At 36.0% G+C, this 26,514-nt stretch overlaps 1 long non-coding RNA gene across 7 annotated transcripts; it reads left to right on the top strand.

The window, feature by feature from the left end:
* Positions 1 to 11,318: 11,318 nt before the first annotated feature.
* Positions 11,319 to 15,842, top strand: LOC113302808. Of its 7 annotated transcripts, none has more exons than XR_003337105.1 (10): positions 11,319 to 11,588; positions 11,798 to 11,855; positions 11,970 to 12,002; positions 12,568 to 12,640; positions 12,727 to 12,855; positions 12,970 to 13,059; positions 14,429 to 14,502; positions 14,592 to 14,643; positions 15,067 to 15,148; positions 15,619 to 15,842. It is a non-coding gene; the product is annotated as an uncharacterized LOC113302808 (long non-coding RNA). The 7 variants fall into 7 exon arrangements; XR_003337110.1 differs by having other exon boundaries at positions 11,738 to 11,814; positions 12,575 to 12,640; XR_003337107.1 differs by having other exon boundaries at positions 11,738 to 11,814.
* Positions 15,843 to 26,514: the final 10,672 nt, after the last annotated feature.

Raw genomic sequence — 26,514 nt, 5'->3', positions numbered from 1 at the left:
TTGATTGATCACGTTTCTCATTCGATCAGTTGTTTTAATTGGGGGTTTTTCTTTCTTAATAATCTGCAAAACAAGACAATTCAACTAAATGAAGCTAATTTTAAAGAAAAAGTCATTTAATCACGGGTATGGGTAATCATGGAAAATCAAAATTGAAAATTGATCAACATCGCTTACTACTGCTAATCGTGGACGACTCCTTTTCATTACAACTCCAGTTTGTGATTTTTCCGTAACCCTTCTAGTCGATGTTGGAGTTTCCATTGACAAAGAGAAGTTTTAATTTTGAATTTGGCCATTCATGTTTTACATCAATTGCTTCGGGCTTGAAGAAAAAGAGAAATTATTTCGAGATTTTGGTAACACATTGTTGGATAAATATTAAAATCTCATATAATCTCTCTAATGAACGGGTGGTGGCTAAACTTAGTCGCTCATATAGGTTTGACCAACCAAATACTTATTGAATCGCTGGTCATCCAAGCTCGAAGTAAATAGCTACCAAACCTACAACGGCGGTTGCTCTATTCTTACCGGGAAAAGCATTTGACCGACTAAACTACTCTATGTGGTCGCTCAAATTAGTGGATATATATTAGTACCGAGTCGCTAGTTTGATGGTCGCAAGTTTAGTAGCTTTATCCTTAAACCGACCAAAATTTTGGGTGCTCGCTAACATTTTAGTTGCTTAAGCCATGTTTTCTTGTAGTGTTGGTTTAAACCAATCTAAGAGTTTTTGGTTTGAATCAATTTAAGATATTGAATTTCTTGTTAGTTATCGGAGAAGTAGACTTGTATTGGTTAAGATTATGCCAATTGTGGGTACAAAATACCGCACACTCATCTAATATGCGAAGAAGCTGCTTAAGCATTAAGCGAATACGATCGCATACAACATATTCAAGATGACGAACCAGATGATCACCTAATCACGAGTAAAGTGTGAAGATCTATGCGGTAATATAGAAACCATGCATCAACGATAAATCACTATGCGACAGTGAGGCACACCAGATCCGAAATAAGGGGCTTTATTAGCTTTCCTCCACTATGTAAACTCCTATATAAAGAGCCGAGCGCCATTGTAAGAGAAAGAGATCTTTTAGAGAGCTTATACAAGATATTGAGGAGAGAGAAAGAAAGATTATTTGATTCCCAAGTCAGGGTTTTCTCATATCTTTGTAATTGTTCTAAAGATTTTAATAAAAGTTCTTGAGATTCTCATGATGATTTCTTAAATTGTTCTATAGATTTTACTTAGGGTATAGTTGTGAGATTTCTCGCAACTACATTTTGGCACTAGAAATTAGCTCGGAATGATATATCATGTTGGTGAATTTCTTTACAAACAAGTTTAAAAATATTTGAGAGTTTTGAAAATGTAGATATAAAAGTTTCAACAAAAGATTTTATCTCAGAAAAAACAATTTTTCTAGTGAAGATTTCAATTCCTTGGAAAGTACCTTTTCCTTCGCCAAGAGAAAAAAAATCGTTCACAGACAAACAAATGGTGAGACCAGAATCTGCAGCAGAATAAGCGGTAACAATTAGGAGGAGCAGAAGAATCGCTGGAAGAAGAAGAAGTGAAATTGCTGAATCATCAAGGATGGGAGAAAGAAATAATCGAGAAAATCAAGTCCAAACTCCGATTCAACGCGAGCCAGTGCAGAATAACACCATTGACTACGATAGAGTAAGTGTTCATACTACACATACAGATTCAACAGAAGAAGATGAGCAAAGAACTGGAGATGGAGGACCAATAACAAATAATGAGGACAATATGACCATAGAGGAACTCCGACAAAGATTAGCCGCATAAAGAAGGAGAGAAGAAGAGGTATGTGTGAATCTGACGCGTCAGAACAATGAGCTACGAGAAGAGAATATCAGATTACAAGAGCAAAGGTCACGAAGTACAACGCGTACATGCTCAAGATCTAGAACAAGTAAAAGCACGTCAAGGCGTAGTAGATCCAACCGAAGAGATGCCAGACAAGAACAACTTTTAGAAAAGAACATGGTAGATGATAATATACAAGAACAACGCGATTATAACTGCACAGAGCATCAACAAAATGATGATCGATATATACAACAAAGCGAAAACTACCACATACAGGAAGATTATAGAGGTGAACGACATGAACAACAAGGCGAACGCTACCAGCATGCACCAGAATCAGGATGATGAAATTGATGAGGAACAAGGAAGAATGATATTGCAAGGAAGAGAAATGTTAAGAAACCACGTGGCCGCGCAAATGAAGCTGAAAGATACAATGACGCACAAAACAACGCAAGGAACAAAAGAGAAAGGCGAAGGAGAAGAAGTTGAAGAGCGAGAAATACAAGAAGCAATGCGTCAAAACAATCATGACAACCGAGTAAGACAAGCAAGGTTGAAAAGGCCAATGCAACAGGATACAGATCAAATCATGAACAAACAAATCTTAAGAGAATTAACAGAAGTTAGAGATATGATGACAACGCGAAGATATGGAGGCAAGCGACAATTGGATGAGCCATAGAAGAAGCGGGGAAAACAGCATTCGCAAGAAACATCCAAATAGCAGGGATACCAACTAAATGTGTTTTACCAGTATTCACCAATGTTTTCGACGGAACCACATGTGCAGTGCAACACATAAAAGCTTACAGCGGATCTTTATTGCAGTGTGAAGATAATGACGCAATATTGTGCAAATATTTTCCTTCGAGTCTAACAGGAGAAGCTTTGAAATGCTTCGAAGGCCTACCCATGGAACTATAAGATCATTCAACCATCTACAGACTATATTCTTGGGAGCGTACATCAGTAACAACGTGATACGTCCTGGAATAAAGAAGGTGTTTAGTCTGCAAAGAAGAACCAATGAAAGCTTGTGAAGTTTAACCACGCGTTGGAGAACTATGTGTAGCGAAATGACTGGAAGAGTAGAGGAGGAAAATCTTATACTAGCTTTTATTAACGCGCTCTTTCCTACAGACTTATTATACACGCAGATATTCAGAATCAAAGATACCATATCGATGACAAAGCTGCCCGAGTACCAAGAAGAGTACATCGCTCTGGAGGAAAAACAAAGAGAAATGGAATCTTATCCTGTTGCGAATACAAATTTAAAAGAGGGGAACGCAAGTCTACTCCCAAAGATAACAAATACAGTAGCAAGCACATCTCAAAGGAGTCAAGAAAATATGATGATGAAAGATAACCAAAAGCTAGTAACCATGGGAAGCAGATATTAACAGATATATGAAAGAGAAGGTAGAGAGAGGCAATACAATAATAATGCAGGCAATAATAAAATTCAAAGACTTAACAACCAAGCAGAAGGTTGTGGAGGACAAAAGAGATACCATAACCAAGGCTCAATAGGAAATAAAACAGTATGGGAGGAGATCAAGATGCCGCGCTTGAATACCGCAATAGACAAGATCTGGGAGGCGGTTATCTTAATGGAAGACATACCATAACCACCAAATATAGGTAATGAACCGCCAGTAGGAAGCAAAAGTAGAGAATTTTGTGCTTATCATCGCTTTCACGATCATATTACCAGCAATTGCAGAAATATACAGAAAATCATACTAAGAATGATATATCAAGGAAAGTTAAATCATTTCCTTGTGCATCCACAACAGAATTTACCACCACCACCAGAAGGGCAGGCGTCAGGAAGGGAAGCTAGAAAGCCAACATACTTGATTGAAGTAGGAGCGAAAGAAAAGAATTTATATTGTAACTCTATAATACATTCATCTAAAAGCATGGAAGACTTTCACGATAATGTTTTAAGCAGTGTGTACGCAAGAGACAATGATGGAAAAGAGATACTCAACCTGGAAAAGATATCACCATTGAAGGATTGGCAGAGGAAACCAATTTCATTTAACGCACAAGAAGTACCAGAAGGTGGAGAACTGCATGAGATCCCATTAATGGTTAAATTGGAATTTAATCCAAAAGCAAAGATGGTTAAAGAAGAAGAGGAGGACGCAGATACGTGGGCGATAAATAGGATATTGATATATCCTGATAGCTCAGTTGACATACTGTTTTACCACACCTACAAGACCATGAGCGGAAGAGATGATGAACTCATCCCATCAACTTACAATATTTATGGTTTTAATGGATCTGCAAATAAGCCAAAAGGAGAGATAACGATGCGAATTCTACTTAAAAACATAACAACAGAAACAGTATTATGCGTGGTTGATGCCGAGTCTCCATATAATGCATTGATAGGCAGACCATGGTTACACAGTATCTAGGAGTCGCCTCCACTTTCCATCAATGCATCAAATTCCATTTGCCTCAAGGTGTTGGAGTAACAAGAGGAGATCCAAATTAAAGGAAAAACTTGTCATGATATAGATGTTGACAAATGTGAAGAACGCGCGAGTAAGCGAAGAAACTGGAAGAAATACATACAAGAAATCAAGTGCAGGGAGATATTAATGGTTGATATTGTGGATAAGAGTATCGAGATTAACCAGAATTTTGCTAAGGCGACAATGTTCGCACAGGAAAATGCACATAACAAGTGCGTTAGACAGAATAAGTTTCATATAGGAGAGATGGTGTTGAGACAAGAACCACCGTTCCAGAAAAGTGGAAAAGGAAAGTCAAAAGATGCATGGGCTGGACCATTCATCATTAATTGATGGAAAATAATGAAGAAACACAAGTTGGAGAAATTTGGAATCAATTTTATAATATGGTCTATGCAGCAATAATATCACGGCAGAAGAAATGGCAAATGTGCGAACAAGTATATTTGAAAGTATACGCGAAATTAATGAAGCACAGAAGGAAAAAGAAGTAGCAAGTCATCCCAGATGTAGAACTTTTTACACTGTGAGCGAATAAATGAATAAAGAGACATTAGAGTTATACTAATCGAGCATATGAATGAAAATGAAATATTCTTCTTTATATACATCAAACATTACAGCAAGGAAAAATTAAGACCTTATATTAAGACCTTAATAAAAAGGCATCAGAAGTAAAACCTCTAACAATGTGGGTACAAAATACCGCACACTCATCTAATATGCGAAGAAGATCCTTAAGAATTAAGCGAACACGATTGCATACAACATATTAAAGATGACGAACCAGATGACGTCAGCTAATCACGAGTAAAGTGTGAAGATCTATGCGGCAGTATAGAAACCATGCACCAACGATAAATCATTATGCGACAGTGACGCACACCAGATCCGAAATAAGGGGCTTTATTAGCTGTTCTCCACTATGTAAACTCCTATATAAAGAGCCGAGCGACATTGTAAGAGAAAGAGATCTTTTATAGAGCTTATATAAGATATTGAGGAGAGAGAAAGATTATTTGATCCCCAAGTTAGGGTTTTCTCATATCTTTGTAATTGTTCTAAATATTTTAATAAACGTTCTTGAGATTCTCATGATGATTTCTTAGATTATTCTATAGATTTTACTTAGAGTGTATTTGTGAGATTTCTCGCAACTATACTAATCATTTAAAATCGTATATGTGATTTCATTTACATTTTGCATAGACAAAAAACAAAAGAACAATCTAACAAGGAGAAGTGCTTGTCACTAGGGTGTTCTCCTATTCCGGAGATCCCAAAACGTGAATGTCGTGTCATGATATCCACTTATAATAATTGTTTATCCCAAACCCATCAAACAGAGCCACCTCCTCCGCTGAGTTACGTGAGTAAAAGTTGCCACACCATGTCATCGTAGGTCCGACTTCTCTCTTTATATAGTGTTGAATCGTAGAATAGTGTTTGGATAGAACAATGTTTAGACAGAATAGTGTTTAGATAAAAGTTTACCATTTATTTTTCTTCTCACCGTACACACCACCACCTAATTACAGTTGGTTCCTTATCTTGTATTTACTCCTCTATTTCCTTTGTTGACTACATATACCTCCTGTTAGGAGATGAATAATTAATAATAATGAAAATATGAACCTTAAGTTTAAGTTGGTATCAGAGCTTCCATGGTGAAGTTGTTTACTTCTTAATAGAGTGAGTGCTTCTTACTTCGGTCGATCATTATTCCGCTATCTTAAGATTACTTGTTCTTATTGCGACAACAAGTAAGTTCGTCTTGATCCATTAATCTTTATTCCTTTTTTGAGATAAAAATACTTCATCTTGAGCATCTTCATTATATCACTGATCTAGTGTCATATCACCGATCTATTATGATATTTCTTTGAAAGCTTAATCCCAATTTTCTTATCAGCTACACTTATGAAATTTGTAGTCGCTATCCTCGATCTACTGAGGACGTAACTGAAATTGATTACTATTGATTGTTTTTGTTTTGCCTTTAATCTTTGTGTGTTTGTGTTTACGGTATCCTCAAACATTTAAACAAATATAATACTTATTTTTGTAAGTCAAGAGACTATCTTGATTTGTCTTTTCCTTTACTATTAAATTCAAATTAGTAGTACTGTTCGTTTATTATGGCTAGCGGTGACGAATCTGGTGCTATTGTTACGCCAGTAGTGAATATGGTTGCATCCCAAGAGCCTATTTCAATTCCATACGAAGTTAAATTGAATGATAAAAATTTTACCCTTTGGTATCAAATTGTGACTATGTTATCTCAAGTAGAGGAAAAGGGGGGTACTTAACTGGGTCTACCCCAAAACCTAATGAACAAGGTAATTCGTATGATGATTTGGTTATGAAAGATTCACTTGTGAAAGGATGGCTTGTTGGTGCTATGGAACCGGAATTAATGAATGTTTTCATCCGCTTACCATCTCCAAAAGAGGTGTGGGACGTTGTGTCTCATAGGTATTATGAAGGGGATAATAAACCGATTCTGTATGATTTATCCCGTAAGGATATGGAAAGAAAACAGAGGGGTCGACCAGTGGCTACAATTTTTTTCCGATCTTACTACTATTTGGCAAGAGCTTGACTATCGGAAGCCAATTATTTTTACTCAGGCGGATGTGATAAAAATTCGTAGAGAAGAAATTGAGGAAGACAGAGTTTATTTGTTTCTAGCCGGTCTTGATGATGCGTTTATGATTCGATTAGAGGAGAGATACTTCGCAGTAATCCTCTTCCAGGACCTGAAAAGACTTTGTCTGTCGTGAGGCGTGAAGAACAACGTCGTAGTACTATGATGAATCAAGAAGCTTCTTCTCAGGTAGTTATGGCAGTCAAAAAATATACTCCTAATTTCTTGTCCCAACAGTCTCCTTCAGTGAACAATAGTGGGAAGTGTACTCATTGTGGAAACAGTAAGCACACCGTCGAAAATTGCTTCAAGAAGATTGGGTACCCATACTGGTGTCAAACTCGGTCCAAGACGGAGAAAGGAAAAGGTATTCGTGTCCCTGATTGCTCAACAGTTTCTAATGCCAATGGAGTTCCGTATCCGGTAACAAGAGATGGGAGAGTGGATTTAAACTCTTCTTTGACCTTGGAACATAATCTTTTAATTCCATCTCTCTCTAATAATCTTTTATCAATATCACAAGTAACTGCACAATTAAATTCCTTAATATTAATCTATTCGACTTTTTGTCTTCTTCAGGATCTCAGCACTTGGGAGATAATTGGGCGTGGTACTAAGAGAGAGGGGTTGTACTATGTAGATGATGTATGCGCAAGACGTTCTCTGTCAGCAAAGGGATCTTCACACGCTTACAAAAATCAGATATTATTATGGCATCATCACTTGGGTCATGTTTCCTTCGGTTATTTGGAACATTTGTTTCCAAAGTTTTTTTCTGTTTGCAAACCTTCTGATTTTAATTGTGAAACTTGCATCTTAGCAAAAATTCATCGCTCTACTTATCCTGATAGTTACAGTAGAAGATTTGTTCCTTTTGCCTTGGTACGCTCTGATGTTTGGGGACCTTGTCGTATTTATGGTAATTCAGGATTCCGTTGGTTTGTTCCATTTGTTGATGATTGCACTCGTATGACTTGGCTCTATTTGATGAACAATAAAAGTGATGTAGTCGGTCATTTCCAATATTTTCATAAGATGATTCAATCACAGTTTTCCGCTACTATAAAGGTTCTTCATTCTGATAATGGTGGTGAATATGTTAATGAGGTTTTACGAGGTTATTTCCAGGAACATGGTCTAATTCATAAAACTACGTGTCCCTCTACACCACAAAAAAATGGTGTTGCAAAGAGGAAGAACTGACAATTACTTGAAATCACTAGAGCATGTTTAATTGGAGCAAACATGAGGCCGCAATTTTGGGAAGAAGCTATTACTAATGCAGTATATCTTCTTAATCGAGTACCTACTAGTGTGTTGAAATTTCAAACACTCATTGATAAACTGGCTTCGTTTGTGAAAATTCCTTCTCATCTAAAACTTCCTCCACGAGTATTTGGATGTGTTGTTTATGTCCACATACAAAAACATCTACGTAGCAAGCTTGATCCATATGCTCGAAAATTTGTATTCGTTGGTTATCACCCGTATCAAAAGGTTTACAGGTGTTATCATCCTTCGACTCAAAAGTATTATGTTAGCATGGATGTTACATTCTCTGAGCATGAGAGGTTTTATTCCGCATATGCTTCCAGTTCTCCTCTTCAGGGAGAGAGTAGTAGTGAAGTGCTGAATTGGACAGATATATTTCCGAGTAATAGTGAGATCAACATCCTTGAGATAGAAGAAATTCGAAGGATCCCTCCAGTTTATGGTGATGTTGTAAGAAGTGAGTCTATGCAACCCTCAGAATCGGTTGAACAAATCGAAACTCTTACTATAGAAGACTCCTCTCTTTCTTCACCAACAGTACCTACACCCAGTTATTCTCCTGCTGATATTTATGAGGTAAGCATAGATACTTTGATTAATACTGACAATATATGTGAGTTAATTGAGACTGACAAGTATCAATTGCCACAACGAATTAATGGTGGCGTGCCACCAGATCGTTTTTCATACGAAGCAATAAAGAAGGTGAAATATCCTATTTCCAACTACATGTCTACTCATAGATTATCAGAAGCTGGAAAAGCGTTTGTCAGTCAAATGAAAGATGCTACCATTACCAGAACGGTAGAAGAAACACTATCGAATCCGAAATGGGATGGTCCTATGAAAGAGGAGATGATGGCACATGAAGAAAATGGTACATGGGATATAGTCTCACTATCAGAAGGAAAGAAAACAATTGGATATAGGTGGGTATTTACTATCAAGCATAATCCAGATGGATCGATTGATAAGTTCAAAGCAAGACTTGTGGCTAAGGGATTTACCCAGACTTATGGTATTGATTATCAAGAGACATTTGCTCATGTTGCGAAATTCAATACTATTCGAGTCTTGCTTTCCCGGGCAGCAAATTTAGGATGGGCTCTACAACAGTATGATGTAAAAAATACTTTTTTACATGGTGATTTGCAAGAAGAAGTCTACATGACACTACCTCCAGGTTATAATGATCCAAACAATCCTAATGTTGTATGTAAGTTAAAGTAGGCTTTATATGTTTTGAAAAAATCTCCCAGAGCATGGTTTGGTAGATTTCGTCTTGCAATGAAGAAGTTCGGGTATATCCAGAGTAATGCTGATCATACCTTGTTCCTTAAAAGAGTAGGTGACAAGGTAACCGCTCTTATTATCTATGTAGATGATATGGTGGTAACAGGAAATGACCCTTAAAAGATGAGTAATCTGAAGAGTTTCTTGTATTCTGAGTTTGATATGAAAGATTTAGGAGGACTTAAGTATTTCTTGGGAATTGAATTCATGCGTTCTGAGAAAGGTATTTACTTATTTCAGCGAAAATACGTGATTGACTTATTGAAAGAAACTGGTATGCTTGGTTGTGAGACGATTGGATCTCCTATGGAATAAAACCATGGTATCGAAGAATGACCCGATCAAATACCAATAAACAAAGGCCAATATCAAAGGTTAGTTGGACGCTTGATTTATCTTTCCGATACAAGACCGGATATTGCCTATGCTATTAGTGTCTTAAGAAGATTTATTCATAATCCGGGTCAACATCATATGGATGCAGTCATAAGGATATTGAGATATCTAAAGTCTGCACCAGGTAAAGGTTTGATGTTCTCAAAACATGGACATCTTGATATTTCGGGTTACACTGATTCGGATCGGGGAGGCAAAGGTGACAGGAGAAGATCAACATCGGGGTATTTTGCCTTTGTTGGAGGTAATTTAGTGAGTTGGAGATCTAAGAAGCAAAAGGTTGTTTCTTTGTCCAGTGCTGAAGCAGAATACAGAACAATGGTAAAAGGCATTTGTGAATTATTATGGTTGAAAAGACTTATGGGGGAATTTGATTTTTCCCATAAAAAGCCAATGAAGTTGTTTTGTGATAACCAGTCAGCTATCAAAATCGCAGAGAATCCGATACAACATGATCGAACAAAACATGTGGAGATTGATATGAACTTTATCTATGAAAAATTTGAAGAAAACATAATTGAATTACCATATGTCCGTACTACACAACAATTGGCCGATGTGTTAACCAAGGCCGTGTCAAATACTATATTTAACGATTCTTTTATCAAGTTGGGCATATGTGATATGTATGCACCACCTTGAGGGAGAGTGTTGAATCTTAGAATAGTGTTTGGATAGAACAGTGTTTAGATAAAATAGTATTTAGATAAAAGTCTTACCATTTATTTTTCTTCTCACCGTACACACCACCACCTAATTACAGTTGGTTCCTTATCTTGTATTTACTCCTCCATTTCTTTTGTTGACTACATATATCTCCTGTTAGGAGATGAATAATAATAATGGAAATATGAACCTTACGTTTGAGTTATAGGACCCACCACTTGACCGCTCATTACTAGGATAAAAAATAGGCAACTGGTGGAATCCGCAACTGGTATAATTTCCTTTTGCAAGAAGATTCTGGTGTTTGTGCAACAATACATGCTGTCGTGATCAACCTATAAAATCAAGAGTCATTAGTGGAAAATGAGGTTTTTTTGACCCATATCCCAGACCCTCGATGACGGTCAAATGACCGTGGACCGGTCAAGACGGTCCTTGCTCTAATAAAAATGCGGATCACAACTTCGAGCGTTAAAAACGGTCGTTGTATAAGATTTTTTATTATTATTTTATCCCACATTCTTTAACCCACACTGTGACCGATGATCCTAGATTTTGCTATAGTTAAGATTTCCTGGGTCCCACCCTTTTGATGGTCACGATTAACTGTACTGAAGTGAAGGCTGGATTAAGCTAACCTTATTTCTTCTATTGACCACCTCACGCGTATATCTTCCCTATCCATTTCTTATCTCTTCTCTATCAAGAGAGAACGAAACTCAGTTCTCTTTCATCTTCTCACAACCACGACTCAAATCCTTCTCTAACTCATTTCTCTTAGGGTTTGATAATCATGTCTAATAAAATACCAAAATTTTATTTTCTGTGTCACTAGAAATAGAAGTGTAGGTGGTTAATCAGGAAGTAGAAGAAGACATGGGTTTGAATCTGAACAATCTTAGACTAGTGAATCTCACAGTATTGTTGTTGACTAGAGATTTACAATATCTTGTTTGATGGAATACGTTACAGGGTAAGTTTTTTATTTTGGTTCTCTCTTGTATTTTAATTTAGGGGTTAGGGTTTTGATTTTATAGTTTCTAGGGCTCGATTGTTTGGATGAGTTAGAATGTTTTATGTTATTTGTTATTGATTTGAAATAGTTTGCTCTTGCTAAATTAGATTCGAAAGGGTCTTTGTCGATTTTCAGAAATGAAGATCTAAGAATAGTTCCTGTTGCAGATGATGAGATTATGGAGGTTGATGACTATGAATTCCCTGATTAAATCTCTTACTTCTGGTTGATATTCAGTTTCTTCTACTCATGTTCAATTTTATATTTCATTTTGTTTGGATTTACGGTTTATGGGTTTTGGTTCTAATCAATTTCTATTCGTGGTTTGTGTGGTTGTAGATGTAGAAGAATTTTTCATTCAGTTGGATCCTGGTGAGGATAATTCTTCTCCTTCTATCTATATCTCTATTTACATCATTTTTATTAATTTTGGGCTAATTTTTCATGTTTTGGGGTTTTTTCTCAATTTTTAGTTTTTAATGTCTGTATGATTAGGAGTTTAGGGTTGATTGGATGGGTTTTTCTGGTTAGGGATTTTGTTTTATTGATTTTTTGATGTACTGGTTTGAACGAATTAGAGAATTTTGATTTCATTTTGATGAAGAATTGTTAGTATTTGAAGAGGATTTTAGCCTGGAGTTTCAAAATGAGTGACTGTATGTTGTGTTAGCCTAAGATAATGGTTTTGATACTCAAGAATGACCTATACACATGATTCTTGTGGTTATTTCTGGGATTGTTGCTCAAATGGAGTTGTAATTGTCAAATTTTGGGGTTGATTCTCAAATTGGGTTATATTGATCCTGTTAAGCATTGGGTTGGAAATGTTGGAAATGCAGCATTGGTATAAATGTAGTTTTAGCTTAGTGATGATAGTGAAAGACGATTTATGTCCCTTCTGCTTATATGCCACCACTGACTTTGTATCATTGATTAGGTTGTAGGGTTACTATTGCACTCGATGGCTATGTTTGTTGAACCTGATAATGATCCTCCTCGTAACTCATTAGGTATTTCTTATTTGCATTTTATAATTATCCGTATTATTATTGTTTCTTCTTCTCCATGTCATTTCTAATTTGTGATGCTTTTATAGGTCGAAGGAGAACAATACTGTGAAAGCATCGCAGTGAAGGCGGAAATTTGAGAAAAATGCAATGGAACACCAAGTGGCTATTGAGTAGAAATGTAACCAAGCACGAAGACGTGGATTAGTTTAATGCTTGTATGTACCATGAATTGTTTCTTTCCTTTGACATTACTAGGAAGTTTTCCACTTACATTCTGTATATTTTTATGCTCTTTATTTGATGCATATATTCGGGTTCATAAATTTTAGGAATGTTGAAGACGAGGAAGATATCTGGGTTCGTAAATTTCAGGCCATTACTACTGAATATTTATACGAGGCGCGTGATTTTGATACAGGGTGAGAAGTCTTATCTTTCTGTTTACAATGTTGACACTAATTTGTTTGTCACATGTGTAGCTTCATTAAAAATTCTACTCATTTTTATTTTACTTTACTGATTTAAGATATTTCTTTTAGTCCAGTTTGTATTTTTTGCAATTTGTTTTTCACATAAATACATGTATTATTTGTGGCAGTTAGGAATTTGTCGTGCATGCTTTCTTCCAAATGTTAGGATTCGGAAAGGTTAACTTACTGATTCTGCTTTAACCTGTGTTAAATGTATGATAGGCTCACGTGCTCCCTGAATACTGAAAAGGGAAAAAAGTTTATGGCTTTAAAGCCCAAATAAAGGCCCCCGTTTTTATATCTTTATTTCTCTGACCTGAAATAATAAAATAAAGCCTGGAAATTTTTTAAGAAGCCAATTGTGAGAAGTGGAGGCTACAAAAAGCGTTTTTTTACAGCCCCTTTCCTCTTCTTCTCCTATAATTTTCTATTCCTTCATATTGGCTTGGAAATATCCAAGAAAAAAGAAGGTCCAACTAGGGGATATAGCACTGAAGTTGCAATTCTTGAGATGAAGGTTTCATATAGATTGACAAGTTTTTGTTGATTTTATATTTCGTGAGGGAACGCAAAACAATCCCTTTGTAAAATTTCCTTTTAAAAGATTTCCTTGTATTGTAAGTCATTAATTCTAAAAGTTTGACATCCTATCCAATTTTGATGGCTTGTAGCATATGTTTGCAGGATTTATTATGTTACAAAAGTCACAGTGTACTGTTTTCTTACTTAAGCTATAAAAGTCATCGTCCCAGAAAAAAATTAGACATCCTTGCAAGTTCTGATGGTGTGGGCTGTAGCATGTTTTTGCAACCCCTTTTAGTTTTCGTTGAGGATGTGTTCTTAGTGGAAAAAGTAGTCATTTTCTTATTAAGGAATGACTTGTTCTTCTTAAATGAATTGCAAAGTCTTGATTCCAAGCCTTTGTAACTGATGGCAAAAGTCTTCCTAGAAAACAATTTGATTTGTGGAAAAAACTCCCGGATGCTTATAGTAAGATGGTTGATAATTTTTCTATTAAGGCATCACATCTTTAATGGTGATTTTCTTTTCATTTGATATCTTTTCATGTTCAGCTATTTTCTCTTGAATAGCTTGTATGTTACAATTTCGGCAATGCAAATAGTTGAAAGTCTGTACAACTTTCTGATAGATGGTGTATTATGTTGTTGGAATTTAGAATACTTAAATATTTATTGATGCTCACTAGCAGATCGTTTCCGTTAGGATGGTATTACTGAGCTATTTATTTTTTTGCAAGGAGGATATTCTTGGTGTTGGCTTAATATAATCGTCTATTGATTTTTCTTTTACTTTGCAGATTCAAACTCTGCTACTTCTCCTGGTAGTGATTCTGATCGTGCTAGAGCTTCATTTCCAGCGAGAGCAAAAAAGGTGGATGGTGTTGTTATTAGTTTGCTCTTAATGCTCTCCTTTATCTTTACTTGATGTGATTCAACTGACTATATCTCCTCGTTGTGCAGGAGTTGATGGGTTCTGAGAGAAGCATTATTTGACCATTAACAAATGGTTTAGGTGATCTAAATGATGCAAAAGTTGTTTTTTTCTTGTTTGAATACATTACGGAATCATAGCTGTTGTTCCACAATGATGGATGTGACAGCTGTATTTGCTTGCCAGTAAATTTAGATAATCAATTATTTGGGCGTGACACATGATATTCTGGTTTAGCATTATAATGAATGACTTCACTTGTATTATCTTTGTTACATTGGCGTGACAACAAGCACGCATTTTTGTGAAAGGGAGTTTAGTCATATTGAATCTTTGAACCAGAAACTGCTATTTGGATATGTAAAGTGCACCATCATTCATTCTATGTGCAGACTGGAGTTATGATTGCTATATGTTCCATGGAACAGCTTTTGTTCACATTTTTGCATTGTTTTTTTGATGCAACACTACTTGTTAATATCTGTTTTTCTTTTATCAATGCAGAACTTGTTAGTGGACTTGATCAGGTTGAGCAGTGTTCTCTGCCTAAGCTACCTTCCAGTTGAGGTGGATAGCCGACAAGATGGTAAGAAAATGAGTGGTTTGATCTTGTTGGTTCTAATGTTTTCAGTGTCGGTATATTATTCTTAGAATGCCACCTTCATTGCTTGCATCACTATTTTTAGCACACCTATCCATGCACTGCATGTTACAGGAAAGCATTAGAAGATGTAGACTAAGGGACAGACGTACATGTAAATAATCCATACTGCAGATATCATTTTGGTAAATTTAAAATTTTCAAGTACCTTCCGGACCCAACTATAACTATCTTTTATTTTACAAAGTCGCTCAAAGGACGATTTTGTGCCTTTACATCTCCTAGCAACACCACCAGTTCCCTGTTAGACATGAAATGTAGGCACACCGAATGTGATTCACTGATGTTTCAGATTATAAGTTGATGAATGATAAGATAAAAGTTGGATGAATCATTCAGTTGAGTATTATGACCTCCCTACATTAATCAGCTTATGGGGGAACTTAATTTTGCAGTGCAGGTACACCATTATGAAATATGGGCTAAGTTCATCATCAGCGGAGTTTATCGGATTGCTCTTTAGTCAATCGTTTATTAGTTTATCGTTATGTAACTGAATATTAGAACTTGATTACTTTTCTGGTTGTAAGAACTTATATCGGTCTGAACTTAAGATTCTATACCTTTCTTGTGTAATTTGAACCGAATGAATGTTGAATTGAAATGAATTTAAAGACTATCTGTGTGCAAGTTTAATTTGATTCTCATTTTTATTTGATTTGAATTTGGTTTTCATTTGAATTTTAATTTGAGTTTCATTTGATTCTCATTTAAATTCTAATTTGAGATTCATTTGATTCTCATTTGAATTTGATTTTCATTTGATTCTCATTTGAGATTCATTTCTGTTTGATTTCAGATTTAGTCAGATTCAGTCGGCCAGACAGCCAATCTAAATCTATTTTTTTTTATATTAAGATTCATATCTATGACTGATTTAAGACAGTCATAGTGTTTTGACCGTTAAAATTGGTCGTTGATATAAGATTCTCAACGACCCCCAGAGACACGTCATAGTTGAAAAAGACGCTCAAACAACGACCCTTTGTTCGACCGACAAAGCAAGTCATAAATACGAGTTAAATGACTAGCTTTGTTGGTCGCGAAACTGCTGATTTCCACTAGTGAGTGGGTACCAACACAAAATTAATTACATTCAATCATGTTTAGCCGCTATTGGTCGATCGAAGGAAGACCTTTTGTTATGTAATGTTCATGCTTCTTTTGACAATAAAAATAGTTGTAGTTGCAGGAAATCCTACAACCACACAAGTATGATAATCTAACAATGATCAACCAATCTCAATGTAAATCATCTCTTTATTAATCAAAATCACAAGAACAATTACAAGATAATGGAAACTCTTAAGTTTACTCTCTCTCTACAATCTTTCTCTCTCCTGATTTCTTGACCAAGGATTCTAAAGAACTCCCCTTTACATGGACCATCTACTCTTTATATTGGGTATTACATAGTGGATGACAGCTAATAGATCATTTATTTTCGGAATCCTTGTGCGTTATTATCGCACATATACATTAGTTATATTCGCAGACTCTACAGGCTTCGCACGGATCTTCACATTTTACTTGTGACTAAGCTGACATCATTCAATACGTCACCACATCTCAGCTGAGCGACGACCTTCGCACACACCTGATTGTCCTTTGCTCGCATATAACACATGTGCGATATTCTATTCCTATATTTTGCCTCTTCTCATTTCGTTCCTTTCATAGAATGAGAGAAATGAGAATCTTCAACTTGCCTCATCGCACATACCTATCTTTTCAAATTCCATCCAACCGACATTCTTCTGCAATTTCAGTTTATGTTCTACACGTGTCATCTTCATTGTTACCGTCACGTCCTGTTTTCAATCAGTCACCTTGTTCTACCTATTTATTGATCAATTTTTAAGAAAAGTTAGTTCTTTTTTTTTACTCCTCTCTTCTTCTCTGAGACAATTTTCTTTTCGATTTTCTTTTCTGCTGTTGCCTCTGCTGCTTGTTCAATTGATCATCATCATTTGGTATAACTGTTGTTTTTTTATCATCATCTTCCTTCATGAATCCCGATCCAAAGTAAGTATAATTTCTCGAAAAAATCTTCTTTTCTTTTGATTATCCTTCATCTTATCATTAATTTAATTCCCATACTACTTGTAGAACAAATTCTCGTGCTGGTGGTATGAAGATAACTGTCAATAATCGTAGATCTTCTTTAGATCAAAAAAATATGGAATCTCACAAAAGGAAACCTTCGCAGAACAAAGGAGTGAGAAATATTTTGTTTTTATTAAACAATATTGTTGCCTCTATTTCTTATCTGTGTTATTACTCGTAGGGTTCCGACAGTGAGATAGAGAATGAAAAAGAACCTAAATTGAAGAAGCTTCGTAAGCCTACAACACTTATTTCCAACCTTTCTATCCCCCAATTCGGTTCAAAAACCACTCCTCCAACTCAAGTTATTACAAGTCTTCATGTTTCCTCTTCATTTGTGTCTATTCCTGCGAACATTCATTCTCCTCTCAGAGAGTCTTCTCCTCCTAAAGACAATGCTGCTAATGATATGGGAATAAATGATTTTCCCCTTCCTGCCTCTGCGACATTTTCGGATGCTGAACTGACTGTTTCAACCCTCGTAAATACTTATTCGCTTGAAAATGTGAACATTACTAAAGATAATATGGACATTGCGAACTTCATTGTTCCTTCTTCTTCCATTTCTGCCTCTTCTTCTTGCTCACACTCCTCTTTCTTATTAAAATCCGTTTCTCTTGATGAGAAAGTTTTGGAGAATGTTAAATTGGATTCTCAGGCTTTGTCCGAGATTCTTAACATTTCCCACTCATCCACCAATGATCTTTTTAAACTTCATATTTGTTCTGCCCTGAGCAAATTATTGTGCGAGTTTCCTTCGGACAAAGCTTCAAGAGAAGAGATCTATGCCCAGATTGATCCAAATGTTCACACTAGTCTAGATGTCTTGGTAAGTATTCCTCGTATTATTAACAAGAATTTCTCGCATACTTTTTACTAACAAGAATTTCTTCTTAGGAATCTCATCGTCGACTGATTTTGGACAAAGGGCGTTTTGAATCTAGCTTCTCTAAGCTAGAACTTTCACGTCAAAATACCTCTTTAGGGAAGGAAGTTAGTAGATTAAAGGGAGAACTTCAAGTTGCAGCTTTTGATTCGGAGACGCTTCATAACCAAATCAAAAACTTAGAGGTAATTTTTCTATTTATTCTTCATAATCTATCTTATTAATGCTCTTCTTCTCTTATATTCATCTCTTAAATTTCTTCATGTATTTATTAAGATTTAAACTGGAAGTGAACCTCATAGAGGTATCATTTTGAATTTCTTGTTGAAGGTACCCGTGCGAATAACGAAGAGTTGTAGACTCAAATAAGCCAATTAGAGAACGAATATTCGTATTCTCTTGATCATATTGATAATTTAACTCAGGAAAATACTCATGTAAATCAAGAGAATGAAGTACTAAATTCGCAAATCTCTCAGTTATCTAATTTTCTGTATAGTGCTAATTTAATACATCAAACTTTATCAGAGGAAAATCTCCAACTTTCCAAGGAGAAACGTTCTTTCTTAACGAAGGAATCAGTGTTTTCGCATCAATATCCGATTCTTCATAAAACTTGTGATGACCGAGAACAATCCTTTGGCTCATTGAAAGCCCAATACGAAACATCTTTTGAGGAATTAAGCACCCAAAATCAAAAGATTATTCAAATCAAGATAAATCAAACTGTAGAGATGAATCAACTTCGAGAACGATATAACCAATTAAAATAATATCATGATCTCCTAAAGAAAAAACACCGTTTACTTTCTGTTGATGAAAAGAAGATTCGGTCCATCCTCAATAGTTCTGTTGGCGATGACTTCGATACAACTATGGATAATATGAAGAAAAATACCCTCGCCTTTTGTCAATCCCTCCTCTCGCAGAAGGAAGGTAGTCACTTAAAGTTGACTGCCCTACTCATTTTTTCTATGTTATGCTACTTATTTATCTGTTCTTTCAAAACGTTAATTGTATAAATCTTAATTCTATGTTATTTTTGTAGAGTCCGAAAAGTCGCACCTGGCCACCCTTTCCTAGACGAGATCTGACTTAGCTAAAACTCAGAAGGATCGCACAAACCTTGAAGTTTCACTTTCTATTTCTCGAGATCGTGCGCGTAGGCGACTTTCACATCTTTAAAATTTCTTGGAGATTAATGCTAGAAACCTTGAGAAATAAGCTTATCGCAAGGCTCATATTAGTGCTCAAACTCTGGTTAATGGGATTTTTTCGGACAACTCTCTTCCCCCAGTAATTATCCCTCCTCTTGATGTAGGCGAAGATGAAGAATTTCCTGAACCAGATAGCGACTATGAATTTATAAGCGAGAATGAAAAAGATCCTGAAGGAAATAATGAAGCTTCTTCCCTAAGAGGTCTGTCCGAGAAGGATAAATCTGACGAAGCGAATTTTAATGATAAAGACAGTGCTGAAGCCACTAATCCAGATTCGAGTCGGAGGATTGATGCTGAAGTTCCCATAGTTAATCAAGGAGCTTCTTCTAATGACTCTTAAATAGATTGATACATTTTGAATTTGCTTTAACTTGTTTCTTAACAAGAGAGATAATATTTGTTCACTTGAATTCCCATACTTGCCTCTTATTATAGGTCTTATAAGAAACAAGTGTGCGAAATTACTTTTCTTACTTTATTTTAAATATCTTGCAAAGCAAACATATAATTATATAAGTATATTTTTATTTTCTCTTGAGGTCTTATTGTGCCTTCCTAGGTAAAGGTCTTATTTTGCATGTCTTCATTTTTCTGTGCGACGAGATCGCAGGACGTCTTTACATTTTACTGTATCGACCTATTGATCTCGTCTTAACTTATTCTTATTTCTGTGCGTAAATGCGATAAGCCTTAATACTCCCGTGAGTAAAAATCCTCATGACATTTACTTCTTTGACAAATTCAGCTCCCTAATGGAGGGTGTCGTCCCTATCTTCCCCATGGTTGCCCCTTCAAGGAGGCTTACCTCTACCGGGTTAAGGTTGGCTCCTCCTATCCGGTAATACAACAACCAGTTGATTTCGCAGTCTCTTTTCCCTCTACCGATGAGGTTTATGGTTACAAGACTGCACCCTAAGTGGGGTATCTTCGGACCGAGTGCATCATAGTCAGGACTTGTCAAGAGTGGTAAAGTAGGCTCCATCGCCCCTCGCACTCTTGACTCAACCGTGTACCTGGGCGCCCTGATCGAGTTTCTGCGCTCCTTGGGAAGATATTATTATCTTAATATTTCGATTTAGGTGTCTTCCCGGATGGGCTTTTTCGTTTTTCTCACCCCAAATCTCCATGACTCAAGTTCCAGGGTTGGTATGGCTTTCCCTTGAGTCATGCATACTAGTTTACCCGAAAACGACGTGTTTTAGGTCTTACTCTTTCCTCTTGCATGTACGCGAACTAGGGTGCACGCCACATTTAGATTCCTAGCCTCCCTAATTAGAGTTTTTATCTCTGACGCCTTCTATTAAGGTCTTATTTATGTCTCTTCGTTATAAGAGAATCTCTTAAGAAAAAAGGAAATCTTTAATCTTATTCGTTCTACCAAACGGTACATACATATTCAAGCGAATAATATTTCACGCTTATATCTTTCGTATATCTGTCTTTCTGGGAATAATATCGCAAGCTTTTATGGGTAATAATTTTTTAAGTACAACCTATTCCATGGACGATATAGCTTGCGACCTGTATCTTTCCCATCTGGATCAACTAATTTATAAGATCCATTTACAACTATCCTTTTAATGACATATGGTCCATCCCATTTTTTTTTCTAACTTCCCATCTGGTCCTTTTTGATAGATTGGTATCTCTCGCAGCACTAATTCTCCTGGTTAAAATTCCCTAACTTTAACACATTTGTTGTATTCTCTGGATAATCTTTTTTCGTAATTTTCCATATGTTGTAGAGCAAGTTCTCTCGTTTCTTCTAGATCATCAAGTTTTGTGAGAATTAAATCTGCGCTTAAATTCTCCTCCCATGCTTCTTTCTTTGTTGTAGGGATAATTATCTCCGTTGGTAACACTGCTTCTACACCATATGTTAAACAGAAAGGTGATACTCCCGTGGCTTCTCTCATTGTTGTTATGTATTCCCATACTACATTATGTACTTGTTCGCACCATCCTTTATTATGCCCTTCTAGCTTCTTTTTCAAATTGTCTGCGATCGTCTTGTTTGTCGCCTCTACTTGTCCGTTACTCTGCGGGTATAAAGGGGTAGACTTTCCATGTTAGATTTTAAATGCATTAAGTAACATTTCTATATTTTCTCCTTCAAACTGTTTTTCATTGTCAGACACTAACTGAGCTGGGATGCCAAATCTGCAGATTATATTCTCAAATATGAACGTGAAGATATCTTTATCACGAATATGTTGCAATGCTTTTACTTCTTGCCATTTTGTGAAATAATCCGTTGCAACAATAAGATACCTTCGTTGTCCGGTTCCTGGTATAAATGGACCAACCATATCAATTCCCCATCTTCCGAACGGCCATGCATTTACCGAGTTATTTAACATTGCTCCTGGTGCGTGTATTCTTTTCCCATGAAGATGGCATTCTTCACATCTCCTTGACACTTGCTTTTCATCTTCGTGCATATATGGCCAATAATACCCTTGTATTCCTCCGCTATGATTTCCAGCATCTCCATAGTGTAGCGCCTTTAAAATTTATATACCTTCTTTTCGCGTCATACATCTAAGTGAAGGTCCAAGAAATGATCTTCTATATAAGATACCATCTCTTAACTCATAGTTTGTCGCAGGACTTTTTAATTTATGAGCCTCTAATCTGTTTCTCGGTATGTCTCCCTTTTCCAATTATAAATGAAGCTCAGTTCTCCAATCTTCTTCTTCAATTTGTTCATATGGAATGTTTTCTACTATCATCGCATCCACATTTTGTCCTTCTTCTTCTTCTTTCTTTACGGAAGGCCAGAAGAGTGTTTGGATTTTCAATTCTCGCGCCACTGGATCTACTAACATGGAAGGAATAAAGTCCAATGCATCTGCGAATCTATTATCTTTTCTACCGATGTGTCTCCATCTTACTCTTTTGATTTGTGCGGCCAATTCTGATACTAATTTCTTATATTTTTGTAAAGATGGATTATTGGTACTATATGAACCTTCAATTTGTCGAATTACCAATTGTGAATCACTAGTTATTCTGGCTTCTTTTATCTGCATTTCAATTGCTATTCTTAACGCATGGACTACTGCTTCATATTCAGTTTCATTATTTGTGGATGCCAATTCCAACCTGAAAAAGTAAGCTATTGGCACCCCCTTTGGTGAAATGAATACAATTCCGATTCCATTTCCTTCTCCATTAGACGATCCGTCGACTAGTATTTCCCACCTATTTGGGTTATGATCTGTCAGTAAATCCTTTGGATTTCCATATTCTTCATCAACATCCATCATATCCTCAACATATTCATCTTCCTCTAAGGGAAACTCTGCAAGGAACTCTGCGATAACTTGTGATTTCGGTGATGACAATACTTCATAACTAATATCGTAGTTCCCCAACTGTGTATTCCATCTTTCGATCCTTCCTGATTTTTTCGAATTCTCCATTGTAGGTTCTATTGGTACTTTTGTTACTTTAATCTTATGAGCCTGGAAATAAATGCGAAGTTTGAATGATGCATAAACCAATGCGAGAATTAATTTTCCTATTTTTGAGTAATTCCTCTCTGCTGAGTTGTATGTCTTGCTTATGTAATATATTGGTTTCTCAACTCCTTGATCCACGCGTATCAAAACATCACTTAAAGCATACGGTATTGATGCCAAATATAAGAGCAATTCTTCTCCTGGAATTGCCTTCTGCATGATTGATAAATTCATTAAGTAATTTTTTATGTTCTGTAATGCTTTATCGCACTTTTCTGTCCATTCAAATTTTGTTCCCTTCTTTAGTATATTAAAAAAGTGTTTACGCTTATCCGAAGAGCGTGAAATAAATCTCCTCAGCGAAGCTATCAAGCCATTTAACTTCTGAACATCTTTTACCGAGGCAGGTGGTGGCATGTCTCGGACTGCTTGTACTTTTTCTGGATCGACTTCGATTCTTTCTTTTGATATTATGTAACCCAAATTTTTTCCTGAAGATACTCCAAAGATACATTTTTCTGGATTTACCTTAACATTAAACTTTCGCATTTGTTCAAAAATTTCTTTCAAATTATCCACATGGTCTTATGCTTCGTTACTTTTTACCAGCATGTCATCAACATATACTTCCAACGTTTTATGTATCCACTTCGCAAACACCTTTTCAACCATTCTCTGATACGTCGCACCAGCATTTTTTTAATCCAAACGGTATTTTCGTGTAACAATATAATCCTCTGGGTGTGAAGAAAGTTGTATGTTCTTGATCTTCTTCTGCTAAAGGAATCTGATTGTAACCTTTATATCCATCCAATAATGAAACTCTATCATTTCCTGATGCCGATTATACCATTTGTGGGATATCCAATAATGGGAAGCTATCATTCGGGTATGCTTTGTTTAGATCAGTGAAATCTATACAGATTCGTATCCCTTTGTTCTTTTTTGGCACTACAACCATGTTTGCTATCCATTCCGGGTATTTTGATGGTCTTATGATCCCTGCTTGTAACATCTTTTGTAATTATGTTTCTATTTGTGGATGATATGTTGTTGCTATTTTTTTTATTCTTTGTTTGAACGGTTTTGCGTTCTTCTTAATATCCAATCTATGACATGCGACAGACGGATCTATTCCTGGCATTTCTTCCATTCTCCATGCGAAGACATCATTATATTTTCGTAAAATGTTTATTGTTCTTTCTTCTTCTTCTTTTCCCATCCTAGTTCCGATTTTCAATATTTTCGGTTCTTCTTTTGTACCCACATTTATTTCTTTTGTTGGTTCTGCTGCAGTCAAATTTGGTTTTGGATCTCCCATTGGTGTTGGGTTTTTTTTATCTCTTGAATTGGTTCACCTTCTTCTTCTGGTATTTCTCTCGGAATTCCTTTTCCCTCTTTCGCTCTAATCATGTATATGCGAAATTCTTCTTCCGTCTTTAATTCTTTTTCCCTTCTCCAACGATATTTTCGTTTCTTCGCACGACCTTCATAATTCTTTACATCCACTTCATTACAGAGCTTCGCATCTGCAACATCTCCTTTAATCTCTCCTATTCCACTTGGAATTGGAAACCTTATGCATTGATGTAATGTCGACGCTACAGCTTTTATCGCGTACACCCACAGTCTTCCCAACAACATATTATATGGTGAATCTATATCGACCACACAAAGTGTCACCTCTGTGTCTATTTCTCCCAGTAATATTCTCAACACAATCTCTCCCTTTGGTTTTGTAACTGCTTTATTGAATCCTTGTATATTGTAAGTTGAATGCGTCATTTCTTCATCTTTGTATCTCATTTCCTTGAATGTGCGATAAAATAAAATATCAACTGCACTACCTGTATCTTCCAATGTTCTATTAATCGTCCATTTCTCAGATTTGTTATTTACCCTACAATGTTCTTTTCATTCAGCCGTTAATGTAATCACCAATGGATCTATACGTTGTAAATTTTCTTCTGAAATTTCGTCTACTGCAAACGTTATCTCCGTTTTTTCCCATTCTCGCAATAGAGATTCTTTTTCCACCGTCTCCACTTTCTTTCCTTCGTCATCTCGTTTGTGGATTCTTCCCGTTATTCTCTTTTGAAAATCCTTATCAGAGATTAATTCTTTAGTTATGGAATTACATTGTATATATCTTCCTCTTCCTTGTATCTTCATAATTCGTAAATTCCCCGTAGATTCTATTATTCTTCTTCCTTTGTAATTCTAATTTGGATTTCGATTTCTAAACAAATTCACCAACAGGATTTATCACTCCGAAATGTTTCTAGCCTCAAATGTTGTTGTAGGAAATCCCACAACCACACAAGTATGATAATCTAACAATGATCAACCAATCCCAATGTAAATCATCTCTTTATTAATCAAAATCACAAGAACAATTACAAAATAATGGAAACTCTAAGTTTACTCTCTCTCTACAATCTTTCTCTCTCCTGATTTCTTAACCAAGGATTCTAAAGAACTCCCCTTTACATGGACCATCTACTCTTTATATAGGGTATTACATAGTGGATGACAGCTAAGAGATCCTTTATTTTCGGAATCCCTGTGCGTTATTATCGCACATGTACATTAATTATATTCGCAGACTCTACAGGCTTCGAGCAGATCTTCACATTTTGACTAAGCTGACATCATTCAATACATCACCACATCTCAGCTGAGCGACGACCTTTGCACACACCTGATTGTCCTTTGCTCGCATATAACACATGTGCGATATTCTATTCCTACAATAGTGTAATTATACGACACGAATACCCAGCTGAAGGAGTAATCATTTTTCCATCTACCTATGGAGGATGGATTGTTTTATCACCGTGGAGATCTATCCGTTGACCTTTATCCAACGGTTATAAGCACATTAGTTCTGATAAAACACGCTGTGCCTTGACCACCGGACTATTTTATAAATAAAAATAAATTTCCTGAGAGAAAAATTCCGTTAGAGAATCAGTTTGGCGTGGTAATAGGCTAAAGGGGGAAGCCATTCATTATAGTTTTACATCGTGTATAACCAAGATACTCCTTAAAACAAGGATAATTCTCTCTTTTTCATCTGAATGAATACTTAATTCACTCGATCGATTAGAGTCCAACAATGGGTGTTAAAAATCCTACATAGAATTTTTTTTGAAACCTTTATTTAAAAGAATTTGTATATATAGTAAATGTAGGATCCCATGACTAGTAAACCATCTCCAGCAGTATAGAGAGATTTGACCCTTAGAAAATCTTATTTGATAAAATCTTAACCGTTTAATTGTTTTTTAATTAATTATTAAAAATAAAAAATATGACATAGAGGTCATTCCGGAGGTCAAGATAAGACTTTCTTCAAAACCTTTAAAATTAGTATTTCATCTCTCCTGTTTTATAGGACCTACTGCTGGAGATGAATTTAGTTAAAATGATGGTCTAAAATCGTATGTGTCACTAAAGTCTTCCACCTTCTCTTGGAGATGCTCTTAGTAAACTTCAAATCCATCAAGTAATGGCATCACAGAAGTCGATCGATGTTGTTCCTTGAAAACCATTAGGGTTAGCCCAGTTGGCCAGGAGCCTGACTCTCAAGTAGGAGGTCAGCGGATCGAGTCT

The sequence above is a fragment of the Papaver somniferum genome, chromosome 8 (genome assembly GCF_003573695.1).
Source record: "Papaver somniferum cultivar HN1 chromosome 8, ASM357369v1, whole genome shotgun sequence".
Classification (NCBI taxonomy): Eukaryota; Viridiplantae; Streptophyta; class Magnoliopsida; order Ranunculales; family Papaveraceae; genus Papaver; species Papaver somniferum.
This window is presented reverse-complemented; position numbering and strand designations above follow the sequence as displayed.